Source organism: Syngnathus floridae, chromosome 2 (genome assembly GCF_059516105.1).
Source record: "Syngnathus floridae isolate MCC-2025c chromosome 2, RoL_Sflo_1.0, whole genome shotgun sequence".
NCBI lineage: Eukaryota > Metazoa > Chordata > Actinopteri > Syngnathiformes > Syngnathidae > Syngnathus > Syngnathus floridae.
The window spans coordinates 2,653,397-2,659,003 of NC_142414.1; the positions used below are offsets into that span (position 1 = coordinate 2,653,397).

The window sequence follows — 5,607 nt, forward strand, 5'->3', positions numbered from 1 at the left end:
CTAATGATCTCCTTATAGCTATTGATTCAAACACTTCATCGGCCTTATTATTACTCGATCTTAGTGCTGCCTTCGACACTGTAGACTTCAATATTTAAATAGAGCGCCTTATAAGCTGTGTTGGTATTTCAGGGTCAGCACTATGCTGGTTCTATTCCTCTCTATCAGACAGGACTCACTGAGTGGTCCATGGCAATGTGACCTCTGAGCTCTAATGTTACGTGTGGTGTCCCGCAGGGATCGGTACTCCGACCAATTCTATTTAATATTTAAATGATTCCACTTTGGGACATAATACGACATAATTAGTTTTCAATGTTACGCGGGTGACACTCAATTATATATGCTGTTATCGATGACAAATCCACAGGACTTGTAATCTTGACGCGTGCCTTGCGGAGATCAAACAATGGATGTCTCTCAATTTCCTTCGTCTTGACCCAGATAAAACTGAGATGTTGATAATTGGTCCAGCTCGTTATCACCGCTTATTTAAGGAAACCACTATAACTATGTATAACTGTACAGTCAAACCTTGGTTTTCGACCACAATCCGTTCCAGAAGGCGGTTCGAGAAGCGAATCAGTCAAATTCCGAATCTAATTTTCCCATTACAAATACTGGAAAAATGTTAATCAGTTCCAAGACAAAAAAAACACGACTTTTTTAAGCATTTTTTCATTTGCGCATTTTTGTCCGATTTTTTTTTTTGTTCAAATTCCGATTTGTTCGAGAACCAGGACGTTCGAAAACCGAGGTTTGATTGTACTATCGCTCAGAGCGATATTGTAACTAATCTCGGGGTAATATCTGACCAAACGCTCTCCTTTCAAAAGCACTTTAAGAGCATAACTAGAATTGCGTTTTTTCACCTCCGCAATATTGCTATGATTCGTTCAATTTTTTTCGACTGGTGATGCAGAAACTATTATACATGCGCTTATTACGTCGTACCTGGACTACTGTAACGCATTATTCTCCCACCTTCCTAAGTCCAGTATCAAAAGTCCACAGATAGTACAAAATGCCGCTGCAAGGCTGCTCTCACGGGCAAGAAAATTATATCACATTACCCCAATATTAGCCAACTTACATTGGCTCCTGGTCCATTTAAGATGTGACTTCAAGGTTCTTCTAATAACCTATAAATCATTGCATGGCTTAGCGCCTTCATATCTCGTCGACCTAGTTGTTCCTAACGTTCCATCCCGTAACCTCCGCTCGCAAAACACTAGTCTTTTAGTGACCCCGAGGGCCAAAAAGATGTCTGCAGGGTCGAAAGCATTTTCTATTCGGGCTCCAGAGCGTTGGAATGCCCTACCAATGGATATTAGATCTGCTACCTTGTTAGAAAAATTTAAGACACATTTAAAGACAAATTTTCATGGTATGGCCTTTAATTGACCTGTAGTGGCCGATTCGGCTGGAGTTTGTGTTTCGCTTCTCGAGGCTCCTTCTGGAAGGAATTAGCTTTGAGATCCGAGGTTCCATTGTATTACAACTGATGGATTTGTAAATGCATTGTATGTTCGGGCTTCACCCGTTGATCACTAGACCAAGCAGAATCACTGCACATAGTGCAACTCTAATGGGTGATATTCATCCAAACACATTTGACATCTGTTAGGGTTGATAGATTAGTTTGATCCTATGATTATGTTGGAATGTAACCTGTAATAATTAACCAAATGTGTCCTGTCTTAACAACGTAGTATAACAAAGTGCTAAGATCCCTTGAATTGATTGACCAGCTGCAGAGGAAGCAGTCAAAGTTGTTCTGTTTACACAACATAGTAAAACACCCCCTGCTATGATTTGACCAGAGCCCAGGGGTTCACCCCCACCCTGTCCACTCTCACCCCCACCCTGTTTCTCTCAATAAATATGCTCTTGCAAGAGGCCTAAGTCAGACTTCGTTCGAACATCGCTGTATACACAATGACGAATGACTTCTCCACTTGCAAGTGCTTAAAGGGCATACTGTCTCCCGTGTGGTTCTTGCAAATAAGTTAGAGTGAGCACCACTCTAACATTTTGGTGCCGTGACCCGGATTCCAGCATACCCACTGCTGACCGACTGAGAACGACGTGTTGCACACCATCGACGGGCCAGCGTCCATTAGCCGGACCTGGCAAAGAAAGGAAGGAAGAAAATTCTTCGCTGGGCCAACATCTTAGGTCTGCCTTCGTCTGACAGCGGCAGATTGACGGGATCCGGCAGTGCAACGAACCAGGGGACAAGTAAGATAAAGCCCTAAAGTTGTGTGATTGTGCTGATGTGAAACGCGTAAGGGTGAAAAGTGCACGAGATATAGCTTGGGTTCAAGTTCCAGTGGAAGGAGTAGGCTAAGAAAAGCAGAGCTTCTTTTTCGTTCACCGAATAAGTGCGTAGATTCTTCGTCTTTTTTCCAAGCTATGGGATCTAGCTTGGGTTAGAGTCCCAGTGGAAGGAACGTGCTAAGAAACACAGAGCTTCTTTTTTGTTAATCAAAGAAGAGCGTAGATTTTTCTTTGTCCGTTTTTCCTAGCCAAAGAACAGCTTGGGTTTGAGTCCCAGTGGAAGGAAGGGGCTAGAAAAAACAGCTTCTTTTTCTTAATTGAAGAAGGGCATAGATTCTTTTTTTTTTTTGTCCGTTTTTCTAAGCTGTTTGCCTGGAAGTTGTATGGTAGAGTGTGACTGGTAGAATAAATTGACTAAAAAACAGTTCTAGCATTAATCCATGGTAATAACACAGGCTAGTAATTTGTTGAGAGGTCAATTTAAACCTGCATTGAGCATCCTCAAAGAAAAAATATAGAAGAAATTTTTTACGAACGTAAAATACTAAAATTAAGATGGGAAATGAAAGCAGAAAATCGCTGAATAAAGGGGCACTTGAAGAAGATGAGAAGTACATGGCGACGAGATTTCTGAATTGTATGCGATACATGCCGAAGTGGAAGAAAAAGTATGGAGTAGAAGGAAAGTTGAAATGTGGAAGATAGTGGTTCAAGTTTTAGAGGAGAGTGTAGCTAGGAAGACAAAGGGACTGAAAAAGGAAAGAAAAGAGAGAGAATTGAAATGTGCTAGAGTGTGGCTGAAAGCTTCACAAGAGAGAAGAGAACAAATTAAAAGGACACAAGATAGCAAGGTGAAAAGTGATGAGGCCGTGAGTATGTTTGTCAGGCCGGAAGACAATGAGGCCACAGTGCACAGGCGCGCTGTCCCGGCTGTAGTTCAAGCCGCGGCTCAAGACACAGTTCAAGGTGCAGCTCAGGCAGAGGAGCAAGAGGAGCCTTCCACTCCTATGCAAAACTTGTATCCAAATTTAATAGATTTGCACCCTCCCCATATAATAGCAATAAAGGTCAGGGTCACATTATTAGAACTCCTGTACAAACAAGAAGTATGATCAATGCTGCTAGATTTTCCCAAAATTTAGACAATGTTGTGTGCCCAATGATACAGGTGCCAAACCCTATTGCGGGGGAAGGTGACCCTCCACATACATATGTTTTTCGGTGATGGACTTTGGAAGAGGCAAGAAAAGCAGTTGAAGGGTTTACCCCTGTTGCAGAAGACCCAGATAAATGGGCAGAAGACATGACTGGAATCGTACATTCCTACAGACTAAATGGGTGAGGCAAGAGAAGCTGCAACGTCTTCTTTGGGAAAAGACTGGGCAAAGGTTAGAGGGAATTATACAGGTAGAAATAACCAAGGAACTTTCCCTTTCCCGTTGAGGGAAATCAATTGAGACGGGAGTATGCAGCACAATGAAATGATCTTGTGCAAAGAGTGAGAACTATGTTTCAAAGACAAGAAAATTATGGTCATTTGGCAGGAATAAAACAGAAGCCTGGGGAAGATACTGATGATTTTCGCTTACGATTTGAAAAAGAATTCAGGGTGCATAGTGGCATCCCATTCAATGATGCAGGTGAGAGTCCTTATCAGCAAAAGCTTAAAAATACACTCCTTACTGGTTTCCGCCCTGAGATAGGCAACTGGGTGAGGAAACACTTGGTGGAAGTGGACCAGACACGCTGACAAAGTGATTAAGAAAGGCAAAAGTTCTGATGTATTTCATCTAGATGATGATGACCTAGATGAAGATACAACAGTCTTCTTCCAGGGTTCCCAATGGGGCAGAGGAAGAGGTAGAGGCCAACAAGGTCGCAGGCCACCATTCAATTCAAAATCCTCATCAAATTTGGACTGTTGGAACTGTGGGAAACAAGGACACTTTGCAAGAGAGTGTCGTCATGTAAAACAAAACCACTCAAGGGGTGGAGGAAGAGGCAGAGGAAAAGCCAAATTTTCAGCATGACTAGATTCCTCCCCATTGACCTCTCGTGCTCCTACAGAGGAAGAAATAGTAGATGTCCATACAGCATGGGACGTTCTGAGTACATCAAAAGAAAAACCATGTTACCTTAAACATTGGAGGAAGTGAAGTAGAGTTTTTGTGTGATACCGGGACTTGTAAAACTGTAATGAAAACTAAAGTGCCAAATCTAAAGGCCTCCCAAAAAGGCACACAAGGAGAGTATCTCTAATCCAGTTGAAGTAAGAGATGATGAAACGGAAATCATACCTTCAGTCTCGATTGTCCTATCCCCAAAATGCCCCATAAACCTGCTGGGACGAGATCTGATGACCAGATTGGGAATTGCAATAATTCCAGTAAAGGATGTTATGCGAGCATGTAGAGTAAGAGATGTTGACTCATATGTTGCACAAGCAGGGGAACAGGTTTGCTGTTCCTCTGACATCTCTGCTGAACAGAATCCCAAGCTACCAAGCAGTTCACTGAGTGAAGCCCGAAAACAATTGTCACGACCTGAATCAGAAATGACTTGTAATCAATTACATGTCACCATGAATATTCTCACTGATCCACAAGATGAATATATTGAAAATTTTCTCAGTGACACAGAAGTAACCTTCACAATCACTGCTCTGTACACTAATCGCAGGTCATTTGCAGCTGCTGCTGTGCTCCTGCCCGCTCCTCAGAAAGACAAGTTGTCGGCTGTGCCCCGCATTCAATTGTTTAAACCTCACAGTATAACATGGGCAGATTTGGGTTGCTGAATTAAACTTGCCGGATCTGTCACTGATTATGAGGACAAAGGTGATGGGTGGAGCTACAGTGCCAGTTGTGACATGTGGAAGCAAACAGTGTGTGAAGTAGCTGTTGGAAGGGGATGCACTTATGTGTTTCCCTGAGTAGTGTCAAACCTGCACTTTTTATTAAAGTGACCGGCTTCCCATTAAAGGGTTCAATAAGCCGGGGTGAAGGCATTCGTCCGTCTCTGACCACCTGAGTTAAATTAATTCTAAAAGAATTTGATTATAAAACATAAATCAGTAAAGTAGGAAAAGGTAGCTACTACCAGTTGTATGCTATTTTGGGTGGAAATAAAGTCGAGTGATCAGTTCGCTTTTATTTCTAAAATTCAAATTTGGGAAATAGGTTGGCCTCGAGAGGACCGGCGCTTGCCCTGACGGCTGTCCTTTCCCAGGCGTAAACACCGGAAAATCCGTTCCCCTCACCTAGTTCCTTATGAAATGTCAAGTCCAATTCTTTGAGTAAATCCAAGTTAATCCAAGCAAGCATTCTT

At 42.4% G+C, this 5,607-nt stretch overlaps 1 pseudogene; it reads left to right on the forward strand.

The window, feature by feature from the left end:
• Positions 1 to 635: 635 nt before the first annotated feature.
• LOC148401288 (uncharacterized) lies at positions 636 to 1,978 on the forward strand (annotated as a pseudogene).
• Positions 1,979 to 5,607: the final 3,629 nt, after the last annotated feature.